At 39.7% G+C, this 27,413-nt stretch overlaps 1 pseudogene; it reads left to right on the top strand.

Moving 5' to 3' along the window:
- The first annotated feature begins 363 nt into the window (after positions 1–363).
- Positions 364–27,413, top strand: LOC131155935 (serine/threonine-protein kinase BRI1-like 1; annotated as a pseudogene).

The following is a 27,413-nucleotide window of genomic DNA, read 5'->3' as shown; positions in this document are numbered from 1 at the left end:
GGAACTCTATGGTTTTTTTCCCTCTAGAACTCAGATTTTTTTTTGCATTATTTCACCATTTGTTCATCAATTCAATAGCTAGATCAATGCTACCAGCTATCAGCACAATTTAGTTTTTCAACTCCATTATCTTCTTGAAAAGGCATGAATCTCCTTTGTTTGGAGAGACATCCGAGATCTCGGTTTCCTTCAAATAGTGGTGGTGCACCCATTTTGTCTACAAGCTATCCTTTTTTGAGTGAATATTCCAAAGAGTCTTTGTTAAGAGGGTGCACATAACCCAGAAAGCATCCTATCTCATTACTCTGTAATGGAGAATGCACTGCATGTGGTAGTTGTAGTAGCAGCACAGTAAAAGGAGAGATGGGATGCTTTTGGTCTATACTGCTCACACAGCTGCTTTTTGGCCTTTGTCTGGCGGCTTTGGACAGCAGAGAATTGCCTGCTTCAGGGAAAAACCAACAGCCACAAAGCAAAGAGGATGTGGGAAGATTGGTGACCTTCAAGCAGTTGTCTATTGTGGCTGACCCAAATGACTTTTTGTGGGGTTGGAATGCAGCTTCTACCAGCCCATGCTCTTGGCTAGGCGTCTCGTGCTCTTCCAAGGGACGAGTCACAGCCCTCAACCTCAGCAGCTTTGAGCTCACAGGCCACCTCCATCTCACCCCGCTCTTGGCATTTCCCTATCTTCGCCATCTCGATCTGCACAACAATTCCTTCTCCGATGGTGGTGATGTCTCCGCTAACTCTAGCCTTGGATCATGCAGTCTCGAGACCGTGGACTTGTCTTCCAATGACCTCTCAAACCCTCTAGACACAACACCCATTATAGTACTGTTGCTATCCTGCAATGGCCTTTCTTCCCTTAACCTCTCCGGGAACTCAATCACGGGTGGCTCTCTCAACTTCAGCTCATCTCTCCAACAACTCGACCTTTCTCATAATGACTTCTCCACCAAGTTTTCCAGCCTTGAGTTTGGCGAGTGCAGTAGGCTCAAGTTGCTTAACTTATCTAATAATGGCCTCTCAGGAACTGGGTTCCCAACAGGCTTGACAAAATGTGACAACCTTGAGACACTCGACCTCTCTCACAATAAGCTCCAGTACAAAATCCCTGGAGCCTTGTAGGGGAACCTTAAAAATTTGCGTTGGTTGTCTCTCGCTTATAACCAGTTTTCAGAAGAGATCCCACCCGCGTTAGGATGGACTTGTGGGACTCTTGAAGAGCTTGGCCTCTCTGCAAATGTACTCAATGGTGGGCTACCTTTGACATTTACTGCATGCTCACTTTTGCGGTGCCTCAATCTAGGAAACAATATGCTTTCAGGGGATTTTCTTAATACAGTAATCAGTACTCTTCCAAGTCTAAGGTACCTCTACGTACCTTTTAACAACATCACTGGTTCGGTACCGTTATCTCTGACTAATTGCACTCGACTTCAAGTGCTTGACCTCAGTTCTAATGCCCTTGAAGGGAATATTCCTCTCGGATTTTGCTCAACACCTTCTCCAAACCAATCACTTCCTGCCCTTGAAAATATACTATTGCCCAACAATTTTCTATCTGGAACAGTGCCTCTAGACCTTGCAAACTGCAAGAATCTAAGGACCATTGATCTTAGTCTCAATAACCTAAGTGGCCCAATTCCATCCCTAATTTGGACCCTCCCAAATCTTTCAAGCTTGTTAATGTGGGGAAACAACCTCTCTGGTGAAATTCCCGAGGGTATTTGCAGTAATGGAGGAAATCTGGAGACTTTAGTTCTAAACAACAATCTCATCTCCGGAAAAATTCCATCATCTCTTGCTAACTGCACTAACTTGGCCTGGTTGTCACTTTCCAGCAACAAACTAACTGGAGAAATCCCGTCTGGTCTTGGTAATCTCCACAATCTCACCATTCTCCAACTGGATAACAATATGCTAACTGGTCAGATACCACAGGAGTTGCATCAATGCAAAAGCCTTTTCTGGGTCGACTTAAACAGCAACCATCTAACAGGACCCATACCATCAGAAGTTGCCAAGAAAGATGGAGCGCCCATCCCCGGACGTATCTCCAGCCAGCAGTTTGCAGTCTTGAGAAGTCGGCATGGCACCACCTGCAAGGGTGATGGAGCACTCATCGACTCTAAAGGGATCCGGGAAGAGGCGCTGGTAAATTCCCCTATAATTGTCTCTTGCCCCACAGCAGGAATCTACCCTGCTGACAAGATTTTCCTTTTCACAGCCAATGGAAGCACAGTCTACCTCGACTTATCCTACAATTCCTTATCTGGGACTATCCCAGAAAGCTTTGGTTCAATAAAATGTTTGCGTGTCTTGAATTTGGGACACAACAGATTAAGTGGGAACATTCCCAATAGTTTTGAAAGTTTAATTGAGATTGAAATTTTAGATCTCTCTCACAACTATCTTCAAGGGTACATCCCAGGGTCACTAGAGAAACTTTCGTTTCTTAGTTTCCTTGATGTGTCTGACAACAATCTCACAGGCTCCATACCGTTCGGCCGCCAATTAGCCACTTTTCCAGCGTCCAATTTCGCGAACAACCCTGGCCTTTGTGGGCTTCCCTTACCCCCTTGTGGCTCCAGCCCGTGTCCATCTCCACATTTTAATGGATGTGGTTCAGCATTTACATACCCGAAAGATCATGACTCCGGATTTGAAATCAACAGTTTTATCTGGATAGCAGTGCTAATGGGATATGGATGTGGGGTAGTGATTGGTGTAGCTGTTGGAAATTGCATCATCCAAAGGAAAGAGGAACGGTTTATGAAAATTTTTCATGTGGGACAGCAGCATATGAGAACAAAGAAAGAAAGAAGGCAATTTCGACAAAGATGATCTTCAAAGCAAGGTAAACATAATTAGATAAGCTTCCTTGTGACGCAAATAAGTAGAAAGATGCGGCAAGTTTCCTCCCCACTCTAGCCATCTGTTTGGAAAATAACATGTAATGCATGTAAGTCTTTGATCTCTCTCTCTCTCTCTCCACACGGATGCAAGTGCATATACCATGTCTTTATTCCCATAATCATGAGGCAATCACTATATTTAGATTGCTACAGATTGAAAGTTCAATCACCAGAAACAGCATAACTAAAGAAGAAACGAGTGTCCAATCCCACATGAGAATTCTAATAAACTTTGTCACAACAACAAGAAGCTTTAAGACCTATTTGGTGGGGTTGGCAAAACTATTACAACAAGCAATGGTGATTTTAAATCTTTCCAACAGCCTAAAGAATATGTTCAATACATGCGTAAATCAAATTTGGTAATTGTTATTAAAATTCATATAAAGTAGAAGACTCTCACACCGTCTATAAGGTAGGATATAAGTGAATCAAGCCCACTCAAAAGCTATTCAGTCTCAACTTATCGTGTTGCTCAGCTCAAAACCGCTTTATTCGAGTTCAAGCTACTCAAGTAGCATGACAAATCGAGTTCAAATTTCACAATAATATACACGAGCATAATCCAGCAGAATGTAACATTTTTATTTTAGTATTTCTTAAAATTATCTAAGTTATATATCATATATTTTAAATTTATGTACGTTATATATTTATTTAATTAATTTTATAGACAGATCGAGCTTATTTGAGTTAAACTTGAGTTTTAAAAACTCACAAGCCGAGTTAGAGTTCAACGATCATAAGATGGACCAAGTTTAAGTTGAGTTTCAATTTTAAAATTTCTTAGTCAAGTTCGAGTACCCCTATTTGAAAGCATAAAATTCAAGTTTTGATTTGGAATCATGTGTTGGGCAATGTGCAATTTGAAGAAACTGCATTGTACAGAAAATTCCACACTAATAGGACTACTGTAATGGCTAATGCAACCATTGTCGAGTAGAAGTGTCAAGGAATATGTAGGTAAATAGCTGCCTCTGAGTACTTAACTTTTTTGCTTTTTTTCTTTTTTCTTTTTTTGGTATAGGAGACTCAAGAGTTGGATCCAAAGTGGAAATAGTCATTCTATATAATATAATGGTAATTTTACATTAGGAAGAGAGAATGACAAATCCTCAACAATATTTTATAATATTCCTACACATGAAGAAAACACAAGCCTGCCTTCGGACTTATACTTGCACTTAAATATAAAGTATACTTTGATTTTAACTCATACAATATTGTTTGATTGAGACCACTCCAAAAATTCCTAATTACGGAGAAAATTTAGGATAATTAGGCTGTAACTAATTTAGTTGATATATTTTAGTTTATATTTAGATTGTATATAGCAGAAAATTAGGCTGTAAATATTGCTGAAAATCTGGCAGCATTTAGGTGCCGAAAATGTGCTGAAAATCGGGTAACAACTATATAAATCTCTTCTATATATAATGAAAGCAAACCTGATGGAAAGGGCATTTAGACCAAAATTAACATGGTATTAGAGCCCCTCTTCTGATTATGTCGTTTTGGTCTTAATTACAGGATGCGATTCTCATCGCCGCTTTTAAAAAATAAAAAATAAAAAAATATATTTGTTTTAGCAAGTTCTTTCTTGCTTTTCGTGGGCGTCGACCTTCACTATGGTGTCCACTTTAGTGGTTTTGAGTTTTGTTGGGGGCTGCCGGAATTTTTTATAGCTGCACACGCTATCCTTGGTTGCGGACTACTCATTTCGGTGTTTTTCTCGTGGTTGCTGGGCATTTTGTGGCTGTCGGTAGTTTCTATGGTGGTCAGCAGCTTCGACTCCTCCTGGTGTGATCGACGAAGGTGTTGTGTTTCTTCCTCTACTGTGTCGTTTTTCACACAGGACAGGTATTTCGAGTTAGGCTTCTGTGTTTTGACAGGCCTTCCATGTTTTATCTAGGCTTTTTATTTCTGCAAGGCTTTTGTAATCTGGTTGTGTCTATGGACCTCTTATTATTTGGCTTTGGACCTGATTTAAGTTAGGCTTGCCTTTATTTAGTTGATTGTTTGGCCTTTTTTTTTTTAGTGCCTTTCATCATATGACTGGTAATATGACGGGTCCCCATGGTGTTTGTAAGTATAGAAGCATGCAAAATATTTAAATTGCTTATGGCAATACTCTTCCAATTACTGTTGTTGGTAATTTGAGTTATTCATTGCGTGATGTTTTTGTCTCTCCTGGATTGTCTACCAATTTGATTTCTATTGGACAACTGGTAGATAATAATTGTGATGTTCATTTTTCTTGTGGTGGTTGTCTTGTGCAGGATCAGGTGTCGTAGACGGTGATCGCGAAGGGGCCTAAAGTGGGATGTTTATTTCCTTTACAGTTTTCTATTCCTAATGTTGTTTGTAATAACCTCGAAAATGGTTATATAAGATTAGTGGAGTGATTTCAAAAATAAATAAATAAAATTAATTAAATTAAATAATTATTTATTTTATTTTTATTTTTATTTTATTAATTAAATAAATTAATATTAATATTAATTAAATAGTATAATATTATATTAATATATATGTTATATCCTTGAAGCTTCAGGATTTCAGATTATAGAGAAGGAATGCCCCTTTGGTCTCTCGCACTTTCTCTCTCACTCCTCTGTCTCTCTCTCCCACTCTTTTCAATTTTTCGACTGATATTCGCCCATTGAAAATCAAAAAATACCGCTGGACTTCATTCTCTGACACCGACATTTCTACTGGAGTGGATTTGTCGTAGGAGTAGCATAGGCATATCTCTTAGGGTAAGCTAAATTCTTACTCTTACCTCAATTTCTCGTAAATCTTAAGCCCAATTGACGATCAGACACCACCACGAGAATTTAGGGATAATTTTCTACAAGTCTAGCGGAGTGGATTTCTCGTGGAGTCGTCGTAGGCATAACCCTAAAATTAGGATAAGGGGGTTATTAAGGGGCTAATTATTATTTAATTAATGTAGACTTAAAAATGTTAGAATATTGGGCATTCTGAGGTTGAATTTGAGTTATTGAATTCAGGGCTTGGGTAAGCACCACAGGTGTAATTTTTGGGACCCTGTAGGCATAGTTTAGAAAACCAAGTAAGGGTGTTAAATATTAGTTTAAATGTTAATTTTGAGGAAATGAAACCCACGGAAGGTTATATGGGTATTATTTTAGGAAATTAGTTAATTAAGCTGGGAAAAACGTGAATTGTAGGATTTGAGTTTCAAGCGCCGAGGCGTAGGATTTGGGTTTTAATGAGACTCTTAGTAAGTCAGGTAAGGAGAATAAATTATGGCTGTATTTTGATATTATTGATTGAATGAATATGTGGAAAATAAAGTTATGGTATTTTCCCTATAAAATTAATATATTATGAATATTAGATGAAAACTGTGTGGCATATGATATATACTAAAAAATGTAAGACATAATGATGGGTAATTTCTGAGAAAATAATGAAATGAGAATTATTGATATGTTAGTGGAAAATGAAGAAATGTGGTATTTATATGTGAATAGAAATGATTTCTATGAAAACGAGAATTTGTGAATTACTGATATGGGTATTTTGAGAAATGATGAACTATGTGAAAATGATATATACTATTACGAGGTGATGAAATGTGCACAGAAAAATGATGAGAATATTTTTATTGAGATGAATAGAGATATGCTGATATGAGATTAATTGTGTATATTGATATGAAAATATTGAAACATTAAAATGAAAACATGAATTCTGAAATGTTTATACTAGAATGTGAATATGAGAAATATGAAATGCAATATGAAAATTGAAATGTTATGATTGAAATGAGAATATTGATTGTGAATACTTGGAAAATGTGAATATTGCAAAGTGCAAAAGTTGTAATGAGATCATTGATATATGATTGATGAAATGTCAATACCGCAAAATGATTGCGGGTATGTGGTAATGATAACTGTGATGGATGGATATAGAAACCCTAATGATGGGTTGTGATATTAAGCACGGTACCGTTGCTAGTAGTGTTAGTACAACCACATGAACACGTGGAGCGTGTGGTGTGATAGTCGACTGAACTGTATAGTAGAGTTGTTGTGCCTCCTGAGTCCGGATCAGGGCTATAGGTCGGCCAGTCGTACTATCGATATGTGTTATGATATTTTGATCTAACCAAGTCAGCCAACTGCGGTTAGATCTAACCTTCAGGCCGCACAACCTTGACCATGGAGGGAAGCATGGGATAGTGAATATTCTCAAGGCAACCATGAGTTATAGACATGGGTATAATTGTTACCGAAGACACTCATAAGCTAGATGGAAATGGAAAGGAAATGAAATGAAAACAGAAATGAGAAAGAAAATGAGAAATGAAATTGTGTGAGTTAATAACATAAATAATTAAAGCGAAGTAAAACACACCGCCTAGGGCCTTATTGAGTAAGGTGAGTGTCATGATAAGTATCAATTGTGGTCGAACCCGAGTTCTTTGGGTAAGAATAAAGACGATGTCATGGCAGAGGGAAGCTGCTTATATGGGCGGGTAAGCTTCCCTATCCTAAGGAACTTCGCTGGTAAACAAAAGTTGTGTATGAATGGTTATGGAAACAAAATTAAAAGCTTTTGAAAGCTTGTGTTGTATATCTATATGACTGTATATATGGAATGGTGTATTTTCTAAGAAAATACAATCAATGATATGTTGATATATTATGGTATAAGGAAACTCATACTGCCACACACTATAAATAATTTATTTTGTCTTACTGAGATGTGTCTCACCTAAATTATCAAAACTTTTCAAGGAACAAAGATAGGCCAAGTAAAAGAGCTCTAAGATAGTAGGGAGCTTAGACCTTGATACATAGGGTGAGTTCTTGGACTAGGGAGGTGTAATTTCCCTAGGGTTGTATTGTTTTTGGGTATGAGATGGTAATGTATATATATATATATATATATATATATATATATATGTATGTATGTATGTTGATACTCTAGGTATTGTATTTTAGTTGTTATGTATATACTGTCTTTTGCTGTTAGGTTGTAAAAATGAAATAACTATTTATCCAGTACACAATGTGGGTCGAGTCATATGGGTGGTAACAGGGTTGTTGATGTGGCTGATTTGTGAATATTGTTGATGACATGTGAATATTTATTATTTTTTATATAAAAAATTGGTACGAAAATTAGAGCGTCATAGTTTGGTATTAAAGTCTAGCTTGCTAGGTTCTGCAGACTTTAGTAGATAGCTAAATACAATGTCACGCCCCGAACCTCGAAATGGGACCCAAGGGTGAAAAGGTAATTGACCTGTCCCTCTATCTGATAAAACATCCAAGGATACAGTACAATGGATGAGGGTCCGACCTCGTGGGGTTCCCAAGCACCCAAATCACATCCAAACACAACATATACGCAGTGGAAAAAGGTCATCTATATACACATATCCAGTACCATACCAGAGTCTATACAAGAGCAGAACATGGCTCTAGCAAAACGTACAAACTGGGTGCCCAAATACATCTCAAAATTGCAACCCACCAAAATTATAGTCCTAGCACTTACCCAAGTGCTAAATGCAGTACACCGGCCACTACGCTCCCTACACCAAGATGCTAGTTCTTGTTACTCAAAGGACTTGTAAAAATGTACGTATAGTAGGGGTGAGACACCTCTCAGTAAGGAAGAACACAGGTTATATCGGTGTGTGACATTTGAGTGTTATCATGATACAACATACACGTAGTTAAATGCATTCCAATACTAATTTCCACAGTGCATACACGCACACATACACATATACATGATCAACAATCTCAGTTTCGTCACACCCTTTGGCCCGAAGCCGGTCTGCGATAATCCGACGTTGGCCCGTAGCCAACCCGCGAAGCATGGTGCCACCGGCACATGGTTAGTCCCCGACTCCCATGACATCATACCAGCGCTAAACTGGTGGATCCACACCCTTTGGCTTGATCTGCTAATATAGGCTCATGCCCTTGGATATAGAGTCAGACACTCTTGCTTATGTGCCAGGCGATAAACACACGCCCTCGGATATAGAGCCGGACACTCTCAGTACATGGACAATTCGGAACCCCGTTTCTACAAGCCATTTAACATATCACATACACATGCATGCTTATATAACCAAACAGACCACACCCATTTGGTAATCTATGTCATGGTTTTCCAAACAAATACAATTTAAACAAGTCAAGGCACGACCATCCCAATATCATAGTATAAATCAACATATACCCACGATTTTCAACAAAACTAGGGATGCAGCCCGTCGTTCCCTTTTTCCTAAAACTGTAATAATGAAAAACCTATAGTTTTCCCCGTTAAATCCCCCCAAATGAGTGGCCAAAACATACACAAGACAGTGAACCACAGTTCCACCAAGTCCGATTTCAAAAATAACCAATATAAACATAGCTCCCCTTACGTTTTTCCAAAATAACAAATCCCGAATTCCAAGGCCCTTAAACAGCGAACCAAGTTCCAAAACCTACAAATCATAGTACAAAATATACTCACAAGACTATTAACTACAAAACTACCATATCAAAATTGAAAACCGAGTCTTACCTCGATTTTACACTGAAATGCGAAAATCTCCGAAACGAGATTCCAATCCATAGAAGTTGTGGAGAATCCTTCTACGATCCTCGTGGTAACTTCAGATTTTCGATTTCATCAACAATCGGCGAAGAAATCTAGAGAAAGAGAGAGAGATAGTAGGGAGAGGTTTAGAGAGAGAGAGAGAGAGAGAAATATTTGAAGTTTCTTAATGAAGAAGATATGAAATTTCCTATTTATAGCCCTTTGACCCGGTCTAATTCTTCGACGAAATGGTGCCTTCGTCGACGAATCTTCCACTATCTTTGTCGACGAATCGGTGGCCTTGTCGACGAATCGGTGGCCTCGTCGACGAATAAGAGATCACCGATTTTTCCGAGACTCCTTGGCGTCTCCTCGTCGAAGAGTCTTTTAATTTCGTCGACGAGAAGAACAAAGGCTTCGTCAACGAAATCTGGCTTCGTCGACAAAATCTGCCAAATTCCCAATTTGCCCCTCTCTTATTTATTTAAACCCAGTTATCACGGTTTGAGTTCTTACAATCTCCCCTCCTTACAAAAATTCCGTCCTCAAAATTTGTCATCTCTCCTTCCCAAATTCATACATACAATCGAACCCATATACCAACTACCAACAAGAAACTGGCGACCACTACAGCGTAGCCCCATCATACATATACACATACATACCCTTACTTATGGCAGAGGAATACCGTGGTTACATATACAACCGTCTCAAGAGTTCACACACACACACACACACTCCCGACAATTAACCACCTATCCCAACCCACAGTAGGACCATGTACAAGTGCTTAAAACAACTATGGATACTTCCGGAGTATTTTCGTTTCTAGTTTCGAAGAAGCTTCCTCAACCTTGTGGTTTCGCCACAATACCTTCACTAACGGTATCTCTTTGGTACGAAACTTTTGAACTTTATAGTCCAGAACTTGAACAGGTATCTCCTCATATGCTAAAGTATCCTCAATTTCCAACTCATCATAACTAATAACATGCGAAGGATCCAACACGTACCTCCTCAACATGGAAACGTGAAACACATTGTGGACCCTCGAAAGTGCTGGAGGTAATGCAATCCTGTAGGCTACTGGACCCACTCGCTCAAGTACCTCGAATGGTCCGATATACCTCGGGCTCAGCTTGCCCTTCCTGCTGAATCTCATCACCCTTTTCATCGGAGCAATACGCAGGAATATCTTACCTTCCACTTCAACTCTAACTCACGACGACGAATAGCTGCATAACTCTTCTGCCGACTCTAAGCTGATCTAATCCTCTACCGGATCAAACCCACTTTCTCAGACGCCTGCTGCATAAGTTCAGGTCCTAAGACCTGACGTTCATCAACCTCATCCCAACACAAAGGAGATCAACACCTCCGACCATACAAAGCCTCGAACGGTGTCATCCCGATACTAGACTGGAAGCTGTTATTATAAGCGAACTCCATAAGTGGCATAAAATGTATCCAGCTACCACCAAAGTCTAACACACAAGCTCACAACATATCTTCCAATATCTGTATCGTCCTCTCCGACTGTCCATCAATCTGGGGGTGGAAGGCTGTACTGAAAGTAAGTTTCGTCCCCAGTGCCTCCTATAAGCTCGTCTAGAATCGAGAAGTAAACCTCGAATCTCGATTTGACACAATGGACACTGGTACCCCGTGCATTCTCACAATCTTACGCACATACAACTCAGCTAGCCTACTTAAAGGATAGCTAACTTTCATCGGTATGAAATGAGCAGATTTCGTCAATCTACCCACAATCACCCAAATAGCATTCTACCCGTGAAGTACTGGTGGCAATCCGATCACAAAATTCATAAAAATATGCTCCAATTTCCACATTAGAATAGGCAAAGGCTCTAACGGCCCTGTCGGCCTCTGATGTTCAGCTTTCACCTGTTGACACGTCAAACACTGCTCCATGAACTAAGCAATCTGCCTCTTCATAGCAGACCACCAGAAGGTCTCGCGCAAGTCCCGATACATCTTTGTACTAACAGGATGTACCATATACAAGGAACGATGTGCCTCCTCTAAAATCGTCCTTCTGATCTCATCATTGTTCGGAACACATAGTCTGGTCCCAAACCTCAACACACCTCCCTTATAGATGTTAAACTCCATACCCAGTCCCTGCTGTACCTTTTCCCTAACCTCTGCCAACTCTACATCACTAGCCTGCGCAGCTTTGATATGCTCAAATAAAGTCGGTTGAACCACCAAACCAGCAAGATAATCCTGATGATCACCAACTACCAACTCTATACCTGAGATCTCCAAATCCCATCTAATGTGACATTGAGTTACGATTGCAGATACAGTCGTAAGTCCTGACTTCCAACTCAACGCATCAACCACCACATTAGCTTTCCCCAGGTGATAACTGATCATGCAATTGTAGTCTTTAATCAACTCTAGCCAACGCCTCTACCTCATGGTCAACTCCTTCTGCGTAAAGAAATACCTGAGGCTCTTATGGTCAGTGAAGATCTCACACTACACCCCGTACAGATAGTGTCGCTAGATCTTCAGTGCATATACCATAGCAACCAATTCCAGATCATATATAGGGTAATTCTTCTTGTACTCTTTCAATTGTTGAGAAGCATACGCCACTACCTTACCTTGCTACATAAGCACACATCCCAAGCCTTTTAGAGACTCGTCGCTATAAATCACAAATTCATCATCCCCCGAAGGAATGGTCAACACTGGAGCAGTAACCAGCCAGTCCTTCAACTCCTGAAAGCACTACTCGCAATCACTGGTCCACTCAAATTGGACTCCCTTCCTAGTCAATCATGTTAGAGGTCTAGACAGTTTAGAGAAACCCTCCACGAACCGACAATAGTAACTCGCCAATCCTAGAAAACTCCGAACCTCCTGGAGATTCTTCGGCCTTACCCAGTTGACCACAACTTCAATCTTGCTAGGATCAACTAATATACCATCCCCAGTAATAACATGGCCTAAGAACGCAATCTGACTCAACCAGAATTCACATTTCTTCAGTTTAGCATATAACTTTTTCTCCCGCAGAATCTGTAACACTAACCTCAAATGTTCCAAGTGCTCTTCCGTACTCCTCAAGTATACCAGAATATCATCAATGAATACCACTACGAATCGATCTAGGTACGCATGAAAAATCCTGTTCATCAGATCCATGAACACCGCCAGAGCATTCGTCAACCCAAATGGCATGACCAAGAACTCGTAGTGGCCAAATCTGTTTCGGAAAGTTGTCTTCGCTACATCCTCCGCGCTAACCCTCACCTAATGATATCCTGACCGCAAATCGATCTTCGAAAAGACACGCGTTCCCTACAACTGGTCAAAGAGATCATCTATACACGGTAAAGGATGGCGATTCTTCACAATCACCTTATTAATCTCATGGTAATCAATTCACATCCGCATCAACCTGTCCTTCTTCTTCACAAACAATACTGGAGCCCCCCAAGGTGAAACACTAGGTCAAATGAATCCCCTGTCCAGTAATTCCTACAACTGCTCCTTCAACTCTCGAAGTTCTTCGAGAACCATTCGGTACGGAGCTTTAAAGATCGGTGCCTTACCAGGCAGCAACTCTATCGTAAACTCCACCTAACGATCTGGAGGTAAACTGGGTAAATCATCTGGAAACACATCTGGGAACTCACTGACAACCCAAATGTCCTCGAGTCTCAACTCATCCCGCGGTAGTTCCTTCATAAAAGCTAGGTACCCCTCATATCCATCCAAGAGTAGCCTCCTCGCCTGTAGAACCGACAGAATCTGTGGCACCGAACACACACACGATCCCACGAATTCATACTCCTGCTTCCTAGGAGGTCTGAAAACTACCACCTTCCTACGACAGTCGATCACAACATAACTAGAGAACAACCAATCCATCCCCATAATAACATCAAACCCCGACATGTCATATACAATAAAATTTACTGATAGCAGCTTTCCCCGAATCACCACTGGGCAGTCTTCCAACATCTTCCTACAAAAAGATACACTCCCAGATGGCATAGTAACAGATAATACCTCATTCATATCTCGGGTCTTAACCCCACATAGTCCCAAAAAATTCACAGATACAAAGGAATGGGTTGCACCTGAATCAAACAAAATAGAAGCTTTATTCAAAAACAATAATAAGGTTCTTGTCACCACGTTACCTACATGCTCAGCGTCCGCTGGAGTAAGAGAGTATACTCTAACCAAAGCTGTATTCATCTGAGCAGTTCCCGAGGTATCTAATTGCTCCCTCGGTCCCCACTAAATGTAGGCACATCTCGCCTCAGTGCACGACAATCATAAGCTATGTGACCAGGTCGATCACAGTTACAGCAGTTACCATCAAAATACGGACACTCACCCTCGTGCTGTCTGAAGCACCTGGTACAACGACCACCAATCTGGCTCATCTGAGAATCCTGGCGCTCGGTATTCTGACGATAACCCGAGCCATTGCTCCTTTTCTTCCACAATTCCTGACGAGATCCTGTCTGAGAACCAGAAGGTACTGTCCTCTTCCTCGATTCTTGATCCACCTCGTCCTCTCAGATACCGGTCTCAATCATCGTGGCCTTATACACCAGTACCGAGAACTCGCGGATCTGAAGCATACCCACTAGTCTACGAATATCCTTCCTTAAACCTCCGAGTCTTCTCACACTTACTCGAGATCATGCATGGTGCAAAGCGGGACTGCTCTATGTATTGAGCCGCATACCCTTGCATCGTCAAACTCCCCTGAGTCAGCGCAGAAAACTCATCTGCCTTCGCATCACGCACGGAAGCTGGGAAGTATCTGTCGAAGAACGCCTCCTTGAAACAGCTCCACGTCATCTTCTCAGGACCAGCTCTCTGCCTCTCCAGTAGACTCACCGCAGTCCACCATCGTCCTGCCTCCCCAAACAGCTGGAAGGTGGCATAAAGGACTCGTTGCCTATCCGTGCAGTGCAGGACCTCCAAGATCCTCTCAGTCTTCTCCACCCAATCCTCTACTATCGTCAGGTCAAGTCCTCCAGAGAACGTCGGAGGATGCATGCATGTGAACCTATCAATGGTGCACCTCGTAGCAGTAGGAGAGCGCTCGCGTCTTCTCACACTCCGCCCGATCTCCCGCAACACCTGCCTCATCAAACCTCGAGGCACAGAAGGGGATTCATCGCTCGCAGTCTCCTCGGAGCCACTTCCCAAGTTATTATCCTTGGGCTCCATGTTGCAACACAATAGGAATATATCAGTATCCCTACAACCCATACAGTTAACACAATGATCTACACTAATCGTGTTAACTACTTCCTGCCAGGTCCGTCTGTCCTATCACACCGACACGAAAGTCATCAATGATCTGCCCTGCTTTTACTGGAATCATCATCCCAGGAAAAACACGGAATATTGTCGACAAATCCTAATCTAGCAATCGAACAACCGTCAACCAAACTGGTTAGCTCTCACACAAGATCTAGTAACCTGGTTAGCTCTAATACCAAGCTGTCATGCCTTGAACCCCGAAATGGGACCCAAAGGTGAAAATGTAATTGACCTATCCCTGTATCCAATAAAACATCCAAGGATACAATACAATGGATGAGGGTCTGACCTTGTGGGGTTCCCAGGTACCCTAATCACATCCAAACACAACATATACGTAGCGAAAAAAGGTCATCTATATACACATATGTAGTACCATACTAAAGTCTATACAAAAGCAGAACATGACTCTATCAAAACGTACAAACTGGGTGCCCAAATACATCTTAAAATTGCAACCCACCAAAATTACAGTCCTAGCACTTACCTAAGCGTTAAACACAGTACACCGGCCACTACACTCCCTACACCAGGACGCTAGTTCGAGTTACTCGAAGGATCTATAAAAATGTACGTACAATAGGGGTGAGACACCTCTTAGTAAGGAAAAACACAGGTTATATCGGCGTGTGACATTTTAGTGTTATCATGATACAACATACAAGCAATTAAATGCATTCCAGTACTAATTTCCATAGTGCATACACGCACACATACACATACACAAGATCAGCAATCTTGGTGTCGTCACACCCTTCGGCCTGAAGTCGGTCCGCGACAATTCAGCGTTGGCCGGTAGCCAGCCGACACATGGCTAGTCCCTGACTCTGATGGCATCGTACCGGCGCTAAACTGGTGGATCCATACCCTTCGGCCTGATCTGCCGATATAGGCTCACACCCTCAAATATAGAGCCAGATACTCTTGCCTACGTGCCAGACGATAAACACACACCCTCGGATATAGAGCCGGACACTCTCAGTACCTGAACAATTTGGAACCCCGTTCCTACTAGCCATTTAACATATCACACACATATGCATGCTCATATAACCAAACAAACCACACCCATTTGGCAATCTAAATCATGGTTTTCCAAAAAAATACAGTTTAAACAAGTCAAGGCATGGCCATCCCAATATCACAGTATAAATGAACATATACCCACGGCTTTCAACAAAACAAGGGATGCAGCCTGTCGCCCCCTTTTTCCCAAAACTGTAATAATGAAAAACCTATTGTTTTTCCCTTTAGATCCCCCCAAATGAGTAGCCAAAACATACACAGGACCATGAACCACAGTTCCACCAAGTCCGATTTCAAAAATAACCAATATAAACATAGTTCCCTTACCTTTTCCCCGAATAACGAATCCCGAACTCCAAGACCCCTAAACAGCGAACCGAGTTCCAAAACCTACAAATCACAGTACAAAATATACTCAAAATACTGTTAACTACAAAATTACAGGATCAGAATTGAAAACTGAGCCTTACCTCGATTCTACGTCAAAACTCGAGAATCTCCGAAACAAGATTCCGATCCGTAGAAGTTGTAGAAAATCCTTCCACGATCCTTATGGTAACTTCAGATTTTTGATTCCATCAACGATCAGCAAAGAAATCTAGAGAGAGAGAGAGAGTAGGGAGAGGTTTAGAGAGAGAGAGAGAGAGAGAGAGAGAAATACTTGAAGTTTCTTAATGAAGAAGAAATGAAATTTCCTATTTATAGCCCTTTGACCCGGCCCAATTCGTCGACGAAATGGTGCCTTTGTCGATGAATCGGTGGCCTCGTCGATGAATCAGAGATCATCGATTTTTCCAAGACTCCTTGGCTTCTTTTCGTCAACGAGTCTCTGAATTTCGTCAACGAGAAGAACAAAGGCTTTGTCAACGAAATATGCCAAATTCCCAATTTTCCCCTCTCTTATTTATTTAAACCCAGTTATCACGGTTCGGGTTCTTACATACAATACCAGAGTATAGGAATGAATTTTGAGGAAAATAGGAGACAGGTAGATTGAAATGTGAGTTAGTGATTGTTAGAGGATGAGGTGAGAATTTAGGATTCTATCTTGCAGCCTAGAGACAGCAGCACCAGGGTTGTTTCTATGTTTTTCTTGGGGTGATGTTTTCAGGAAAACCATGGATACTATCATTGGGTCTTGTTTCTGAGTGGTAGGACTAAATCTTAAATGGGGATTGAGGATGTGGAGATAAATGGTCGTATAGTAATTTATGAGTTATAGTTGTGTATTAGTTGGGTGATAGTAATTGTATGCTAAGACTGGTTGTTCCCTTTGCAGGATGGATTCGGGGAATAGTAACATGAGTGCGGGAGGTGATGGAGTCGGACCTTCTAGCATGGGTGGCAGAGACCTTGACAAAGTATTGCTTAGAGTCACCCAGTAGGTGATGGCTGAGATGGTCAGGAGCTTGGGGGGCAGAGCTACATGATCGAACAGTTCAAGCGTATGCAAGCCCCATCATTTGCTGGAGGAGAGGATCCACTAGTAGCAGAGAACTGGGTCCAGAACATAGAAGAGATACTTGCAGTCCTCTCATGTACAAATGAGCATAGGGTGTTATTTGCTACATTTAAATTGATTGGGGAAGCAAAGCGCTGGTGGAGGTCGGTGAGACTACTGGAGGAGCAGAGGCCTGACCCTATAGTAATGACGTGGAGTTGCTTCAGGGATATTTTCTTCGAGCAGTACTTTTCCACTACTGTTAAGAGTGCAATGGTATTAGAGTTTTTGTATCTAATAATGGGATCTTTGACAGTGCAACAATATGCAGTGAGTTCATTGAGCTATCCTAATTTGCCCCATATCTGGTGCTAGATGAGGAAAAGAAGGCGAGGAAGTTTGAGGAGGGCTTGAGGCAAAACCCTTATGAGTAGGTGGTAGGCTTCTAGGTTCAGACCTTCTTAAAGATAGTAGATAAAGTTGTAGTGATTATGAGAGACCTATAGAGAGGCGTAGCAGCACAGAGCCAAGGAAAGAGACCCTTGCCTCCCGATTTTCAGGGAGGGTCCAATCGAGGGCCGTGGAAGAGATATGATAGCAAAGGGGAACGATGATAGGGAGGAGGAGAATAAGCAGTATAGGGTAGAAAAATGTCCCCTCCTTGTCTCAAATGCTACAAGAGACACTCGGGAGAGTGCCGAGTGAGGGAGGTTATCTATTATCAATGCCACCAGTCAGAACATATCGCGAGAAACTATCAGGCATCGCCAGCGATAGCGACTGCTCCTCGGCCATATAGAGGAGGCTACCAGGCACCTCGAGGTGGACAGTAAAGGAATACTGCTCTGGCTTGAGTTTATACACTAGTGCCGAAAGATGCTGAGGCGGCGGGAGATGTGATCACAGGTACTGTTTCAATATTGTCATTTAAAGCTACTTCCTTATTTGATTTAGAGGTGACTGATTCTTTTATCGCCCGAGAATATGTTAAGTTGTGTGGGTTTGAACCTCAGTAGTTAGATATTAGTTTGTCTGTTACTATGCCAACTAGGACTGTAGGGATATGCAGAAAGGTACTTAGAGACTGTCCAATGGGTTTTCAGGGGAGCTCTTTGTCAACTAATCTGGTGGTTTTATATATGCATGGATTTAAGGTAATCTTGGGGATGGACTAGCTAGCTGCCCACTATGCCAACATTGACTACCATCAGAGAGAGGTAGTGTGCAGACCTCTAAAGGGACAGGAGTACAAATTCGTGGGATCATGTGTGCGCACCCCACCTCAGTTACTATCTGCCATTCAGGTGAGGAGATTGCTGCTATAAGGTTGTCATGGATTCTTGGCCTATGTGAAGGAAGTATCAAAAGGGGAGTTGAGAGTAGAGGATATCCCAATGGTGAGGGATTTTCCTGATGTATTCCCCAAGGATTTTTCGAGACTACCTCCTGATTGTGAGGTTGAGTTTGTTATTGATCTGGTTCCAGGGACCACCGATTTCGAAGGCGCCGTACAGAATGGCACCGGCAGAGAGCTAAAAGAATTGAAGGAACAATTGTAGGAACTGATAGATAAGGGGTTCATTTGGTCCAGTGTGTCGCCTTAGGGAGCGCCAGTTTTGTTTGTGAGGAAGAAGGATGGGTCGATGAGGTTGTGCATCAACTACAGGAAAATAAATAAAGTAACTATCCGGAATAAATACCTGCTCCCTTATATTGATGATTTGTTTGATCAGTTACAAGGGACATAGATCTTTTCAAAGATAGACTTACGCTCCGGGTACCATCAGGTGAAAGTTAGGGTGAAAGATGTTCTGAAGATGGCATTTAGAACACGATATAGCCACTATGAATTTCTGGTTATGCCTTTTGGTTTGACGAATGCTCCTACAGTGTTTATGGATTTGATGAATAGGGTCTTCCACTATTATTTAGACCAGTTTGTGGTAGTACTTATTGATGATATACTGGTGTATTCGAAGAGTTCATAGAAGCATAAGGGACATCTGAGGATAGTGCTTCAAGTTCTAAGATAAAGAAAGTTGTATGCTAAGATCAAGAAGTGCAAGTTATGGCTGGAACATGTTACCTTCCTTGGACACCTTATATTTAGGGATGGTATTTTTTTTTATCCGAGTAAAATTGAGGTGATAGTAGACTGCGTATGACTAAAGAATGTGCATGAGATTAGGAGTTTCCTGGGATTGGCTGGGTACTACCGCAGGTTTGTTGAGTGTTTCTCTAAACTGTCAGACTCATTGACCAGATTGACTAGGAAGGCAGTGCAGTTTAAGTGGTCTGACGAATGTGAACAGAGCGTCCAAGAGTTGAAGTAGTGACTTATCACTGCGCTTGTGTTGACGATTCCTTTAGGTGAAGAGGGATTCATAATTTATAGTGATGCATCCCATAAAGGGCTCGGATGCATGTTGATGCAGCGGGGGAGAGTGATAGCCTACGCCTCACGACATCTGAAAGAATATGAAAAGAACTACCCTACCCATGATCTAGAGTTAGCAGTAGTTGTCTATGCGTTGAAAATTTGGTGACACTATCTTTATGGGGGTTGGTGCGAGATTTTTACTGACCATAAGAGTTTAAAATACTTTTTCATGTAGAAAGAGTTAAACATGAGACAGGGGAGATGGCAGAAGCTGATAAAGGATTTTGATTGCACTATCAGCTGCCACCTGGGAAAGGCTAATGTGGTCGCTGATGCTTCGAGCCGAAAATTAATAGATTCATCTGTATCTGTAGTGAAGATTCAGCATATGATCCAAATGGATCTAGAGAGGCTCGGGGTGGAGCTAGTAGAGGGTGATCACCAAACATTTATTGCTAACCTGGTTTTGCAGCCAACTTTACAAAAAAGAATTAAAGCAACTCAAAGGAATGATGCAGAACTAGTAGAACTTATGGAAAAGGTATAAGATGGTCAGGAGATAGAGTTCAGCATTTCAGATGATGGAGCCTTGAGGTTCTTTACCAGATTATGCGTTCCTTCCGACCCTGAGATCAAGAGGATTATTTTTTAGGAAGCACATAGATCCCTGTATACTGTACATCTAGGTGGCAGTAAAATGTATAGGGATCTCTAAGAGTCTTTTTGGTGGAGCAACATGAAAAGGGAGATAACCCAGTATGTGGATCAGTGTTTGATATGCCAGCATGTGAAAGTTGAGCATTAGAGACCGACATGATCATTGCAGTCACTCCACATTCCAGAGTGGAAATGGCTGCATATAGCGATAGATTTCTTCACAAGATTACCGCCAACGTTGCATAGACAGGATACTATTTGGGTAGTTGTGGATCAAATGACAAGGATTGCCCACTTTTTGCCATCATAGTTAACTACTCCATAGACTGATTGGCTGAGTTATATATCCAGGAGATAGTTAGACTCCATGGCATCCCAATGTCCATAGTTTCAGACAGAGACCCACGATTAACATGTCATTTTTGGAGGATTTTTTCAAAAGGCCATGGGTTTTCAGTTTTCGTTCAGCATAACTTTTCATCCTCAGAAATATGGGCAGATAAAGAGGACAATATTGATTCTGGAGGATATGTTGCGAGCATGTGTGCTAGACTTTTGAGGTCGTTGGATGCAGTATTTGCCACTAATCGAGTTTGCATATAACAATAGCTACCAGACTAGCATTGGGATTACACCATATGAGGCATTATATTGCAGGAGGTGTCGATTCCCGTTACACTGGGAGGAGATTGGTGAGAGATAAATTTTGGGGCCAGAGTTGTTACAGCAGACTTAGGATAAAGTCAGACTCATCAGAGACAACATCAGAATAGCACAGAGTCGGCAAAAGAGATGCGCAAATATTCACCGGCAGGAGTTGGAGTTTGACGCAGGAGATATCATATTTTTTAAAGTGGCACTATTGAAGGGACTTATGAGGTTCGGGAAGAAGAGTAAGCTAAGCCCTAAGTATATTGGACCATTCGAGATTCTTGAACGGGTGGGTCCAGTTGCCTATAGGTTGGCATTGCCACCAGTCCTATCTAGGATCCATGACGTATTTCACGTTACTATGTTGAGGAAATACGTCCCAAATCCTTCACATGTGATCAGCTACGAAGTACTGGAGCTGGGTGATACCTTGACTTATGAATAGCAATTTCGATGACGAAATTTTTATGAAGGGAGAATGTAATAACCTTGAAAATGCTTATACAAGATTAGTGGAGTGATTTCAAAAAATAAATAAATTATATAAATAAAAAATTTAATTAATTAATTAAATTTTTTTTATTTTTTATTAATTAAATAATTTATTATTAATACTAATTAAATAGTATAATATTATATTAATATATATGTTATATCCTTACCTGAAGCTTCAAAGAAGCTTCAGGACTTCAGATTACAGAGAAGGAACGCCCCTTTAGTCTCTCGCACTTTCTCTCTCACTGCTCTGTCTCTCTCTCCCACTCTCTTCAATTTTTCGACTGATATTCGCCTGATTGAAAATCAAAAAATCTTACTGGACTCCATTCTCTGCCACCGACATTTCTAACGGAGTGAATTTGTCGTAGGAGTGACGTAGGTATATCTCCTAGGCTAAGTTAAATTCTCACTCTTACCTCATTTTTTTGTAAATCTTAAGCCCAATTGACGATTGGACACCACCATAAGAATCTAGGGATAATTCTCTACAAGTCTAGTGGAGTGGATTTCTCGTGGGGTCATCACAGGCATAACCCCAAAATTAGGATAAGGGATTATTAAAGGGCTACTTATTATTTAATTAATGTAGATTTAGAAATGCTAGAATATTGGGCATTCTGAGGTTGAATTTGAGTTATTGAATTCAGGGCTTGGGTAAGCACCGCGAGTGTAATTTTTGGGACCCTGCAGGCATAGTTCAGAAAACCAGGTAAGGGTGTTAAATATTAGTTTAAATGTTAATTTTGAGTAAATGAAACCCATGGAAGGTTATATGGGTATTATTTTAGGAAATTAGTTAATTAATCTGGGGAAAACGTGAATTATAAGATTTGAGTTTCAGGCGCCGGGGCGTAGGATATTGGTTTTAACGAGACTCCTAGTAAGCTAGGAAAAAGGAATAAATTATAGCAGTACTTTGATATTATTGATTGAATGAATATGTGGAAAATAAAGCTATGGTATTTTTCCCTGTGAAATTAATATATTATGAATATTAGATAAAAACTCTGTGGCATATGACATATACTGAAAAATGTAAAATATAATGATGGGTAATTTCTAAGAAAATAATGAAATGAGAATTATTGACATGTTAGTGGAAAATGATGAAATTTGGTATTTATATATGAATAGAAATAATTTCTATGAAAAGGTGAATGTGTGAATTACTGATATGGGTATTTTGAGAAATGTTGAAATACATGAAACATGATATATACTATTATGAGGTGATGAAATGTGCATGGAAAATTATTTGAGAATATTTTTTTTGAGATGAATTGAGATATGTTGATATGAGATTAATAGTGTATATTGATATGAAAATATTGAAATGTGGAAATGAAAATGTGAATTCTGAAATGTGTATACTAGAATGTGAATATGGGAAATATGAAATGCAATATGGAAATTAAAATGTATGATTGAAATGTGAATACTGATTATGAATATTGGGGAAATGTGAACATTACAAAGTGTGAAAGCTGCAATGGAATCATTGAGATATGATTGATGAAATACCAATACCACATAATGATTCTAGGTATGTGGTAATGATAACCCTAATGGATAGATATAGAAACCCTAATGATTGTAATATTGAGCATGGTATCTGTTAACTCTATGAGTCCAATCCTGTTTTAATAATGACAAATCACTTGGTATTTGATCTGTACATTGAGTTTGTGAACATGAACTATATTAAGCATGCACGGAAGGATATCAAGTCATGGAACCCATAAAGAATAAAGCATACATATCTGGGCACAACCCATGGAACTCAAAGAGTACTAAAATGAAGATGCAAGCAACAAGTTCAAGAACGTCATGAGAATGGGTACTTAGAACTTATGTATTTACATTTTCATATGATTTAATTTGAGGTTCAACATATACCCTAGAATGACCTTAGGACTCATGCATCTCATGAATGTAATTAGGGGACATTTATGGACTTAGAAATATTTTTAAAACCCCGAAAAATATTTTTATGAAAGAGCCAAGAAAGAGAGTAAAGCAGATTTTTTGAATCAAAAAGAAAAAACTAGAAATAGGTTACTTCAGTAGCCTAAAGTTAACCTCAGTCGCCTGAAGAATTTCTTCAGGAGACCGAAATGGTGAAACACAGAACCTAGCCGAAGCACTTTAGTTGCCTAAACTTGTCACTTCAGGCGCTTGAACTCGACACTTCAAAAGCCTGAACCCCACTTCAGTCACTTGACACTGTATCCAAGCTAATTTTTCGAAGCTCTAAGGAACTTCAGTTGCTTGGGCCTTTAACCTCAGTCGCCTAAACTTGCAGGAAAACTTAAAAATCTAATATTTTAATAAGAGAATTCTTGAGATATTTTTTTATCCAATGGTCAAGATTAATTCTAAGGACAAGATACCTATATATACATCATCTAAACCATGGTACTAAAGTCAAGATCAATGAGAATAGCAGAGAACAAACCTTTAGCATTCGCTTGAGGATATTGCTTTTAGCTCAATTGGAACATACTACTAAAACTTTAGGTTGGGATTTCATAGTTCTAACATCGAATCTGAGCTAAGGCACCTCGATTTACAAAAGACAATCTAACAATCATTATGCACTCCGTTTGGTATTAAGGTTTGGTGATTCAATCTGCACGGTAATATTTATTCTCATAAGAGTTTTTCATCTATACTAATTTTCTGATTGATATATATTTTTCAAAGAGCTTTTCATTGCAAAATTCATTTTTGAATATGTGTTAAGAGGTTGATCTTGAGTGTACATATATTAGATCATTTTGATAAGATTACCACTTGAGAAAAGCTTTTGTCATTGATTAAATATTCTCGAGTCAATTGAGTTTTCATTCAAAGACTTGATATTTTTAATATCATAAGATTATTTGTTTGAATATCCATAGAGTTCATAATGATATATTATTGAGGGATATTTTTCTAAAAGATATTACATTGGGTTTTTGATCTTTGGAATACATATCGTATATATAGATATATATACATATTACAAAGATCATTGTGTGATTGAATATTTGAAAGCAAGTTGTTGATTTTGATTGATCTAATATTCAAGATAAAGTTTTTGAATAAGTTTATATTAGATATATGTGTGCATTTCGCAAAGTGAACTAGAACTTTAATATTCTCCAAAGCTTTCACATAAATCATTACTTGGGAGATTTGATAAAAGGGAAATAGGTTGAAGCATTTCATTCATAAAACGATTGTATCATTTCATTCATACTGAGCTTCAAGTTTGATCATATGATTATGTATTAGGAATTTCAATTGTACTCACTAACTTTGTAAAAAGCAACATTGAGTGTTTTGCAGATTTGAGATTTGATTGTAATCACGGTCTGGGTTGTGAACTGAGTTTAACGAGAGAGTTGTATCTCTTGTAAATAGCGGAGTGGGAGGGGGCTGTACCTCTATAAGTAGCAGATGTAAGGAAAGCTTTGTCCCAATTTAAGGAGCAGGGATTATAGTTGAATCCTTGAGTGAGTTGCTCATGGTAAGGAAGTAGGCCAAGTTGGCGGAATCTCATAAAATCACGTTTGCATTCTCTCTTCCCTTTATCTCTTTACTTTCCGCACTACATTTCATTAATCATATTGCATGTGTATGTTGAATAACTCTACATGCACTTAATTGGGTAAAAAGAACTCATTGTTAAAATAAATTTAATTTGTCGCGGCATCCCGGGAGCGCGTGTGCCCCGGGCGGCGAAATAAAAACCAATTTTAATATTTTCATGAAAAAACATGGATGTTGGAGTCACCACTAACCTTCAGTGCGGTTAGAACACATGATTACTACCCCGTTAGGGGTAGAATCGGTCTACATTACCAGAGTTGGGGTCGGGAGTTCGGTTACGCGAGGGGAAAGTACAAGCACCCCCTACGCGCCCGTTCTTACGAACGGTACCTAATTAATTTTAAATTATCCCTATTTAATCTAATAAGTCTTTAAACTACTCCTTTTATGGATTAATAAACACACATGAAAAATGAATAAATAAATAAATATATACGTATATTCCCTCAGAACTTAAGGTACGTGATGCCCAAAGGCTCATACCCCCGCAATAAAATCATAGGGAAATAAATCAAGAAAATATTTTATAAAATAATTGCTATAGTGCATATAAGGCCAAATAACAAAAATACTAAAAATAGTGATAATAATATAAATAATGATAGAAATGATAATATTGATAAATAATACTAGTGATAATAATACTAATATTAGGAGTAATAATAATAAATACCATAGTGATAACAACAATAGTAATGATGATAATAATAATAAATAATACAATAATGATAATAATAGTAATAATAACAATATGGTTAATAAATAATAATAATAATAATAATAATAACAATAGGGATAATGATAACAATATTAGTAAAATAATAATAATAATAATAATAATAATAATAATAATAATAATGATAATATGCATATTTTTATAATAGGACACTCACCTTAATATGAACACACAATCAATACATATAGAAACAAAATTATCAAAAATAAGGAAACAATCTACTCATCAAATTATGGAAACCAAGTAGCCCTAAAATCAAGAGGTAACTATACAAGGGTAAGCAAACAGATAAATTATGGAAACAGTCTAAAAGCTAACACTAATATGTAAATATTTAACAAGACCACTAAATGGGAAATCGCGGAAATAAATCAAACCAAAAATTGGTGTACAACCCTAAAAATTAATATGCTACATAAACATTGCCTTTTTAATAATACTATACTAATATTACAATGATGATAATAATAACATACAAATTATAATAATATAGATGATAATAACATAAATATTCTTATAATATGATAACAATTTAAGGAATAATGTACAAACTATATAATACTAATATAATCCATATGATAACCAGGCCAATAATAGACAAACAATAGAATATCAATACTAATAAAATCAACATGATAATCACAATACTAATAACAATGTTCAAATAATATAGTAGTTTTTACAAATAATTAAATACAAACAATGTAATAAAATGTAAATAATGATATTAATACTACTAATAATATAGGAACAGCAATAATAATATAATCAATGTAAAATACATAGGTATATATATGTACATATATATTAACACTAACACTAAAATAAATATATATATATATATATATATATATATATAGGTATGTGTGTGTGTGTGTGTGTGTGTGTGAGTGTTGTGTGTGCAGGAATCTCACAGTGGGGGGTACCGGAGGGAGGCCGGGAGAAAGCTAGCAGTGGTGGTTGCTGCCTGGGTAGGTGGTCGTGACGGTGGTCTGGAGTTGTCGAGTTTTGCAGAGGACCTGCTGTAGACTTCTGCTTGAATAGAGGGCTGGTGCTGGCAGCAAAGGCAGAGACAGAGACGACGGCGAGCAGTGTTGGCGACGACCACGGCTAGGGACAGGTGGCCACGGCGGCGGCGACGTCTTGTTGGTTCGTCAGGTGAGTGGAGAAAAGGGGTTTCGAGAAGTTGCAGGGAATGGAGCAGAGAGAGAGAGAGTTAACGACGCCGTGGAGTGTTGCCAAAAGTGGTGGCCGGAGATGAGGCTGGGCTCGGCTGGTGTGTGTAGAGAGGCTGTGGGGGCTGGAGTTGCTGGCAGCAAGTTGACGGCAATAGCAGGGGAGACTCAGAAAGTGGCTAAAAGCAGAGGCGACTGGCGGTGCTGGTCGGAGATTGAGAATCTGCGGGCGACGGCCTCGGGGGATGACGACGGTGGTGGCACAGCGGGTTGGCAGCAGGTTGCTGGAGAACCTCCGGCGATTGTAGAAGAGTTGCAGAGTGGCCTGGTGAGTCTCGGGTGTTCTGGTCCTCCACGGTGGCTACAGGAAACGACGGTGATGCAGAGTTGCAGCAGAGGTTGGGAGATGGAATCTGCTGGTCTGTCGTGA

The sequence above is a fragment of the Malania oleifera genome, chromosome 5, assembly GCF_029873635.1.
Source record: "Malania oleifera isolate guangnan ecotype guangnan chromosome 5, ASM2987363v1, whole genome shotgun sequence".
In the NCBI taxonomy this organism is placed as follows: Eukaryota; Viridiplantae; Streptophyta; class Magnoliopsida; order Santalales; family Ximeniaceae; genus Malania; species Malania oleifera.
The sequence above is the reverse complement of the archived record's forward strand: the minus strand, read 5'-3'. Positions and strand labels throughout refer to the sequence as shown.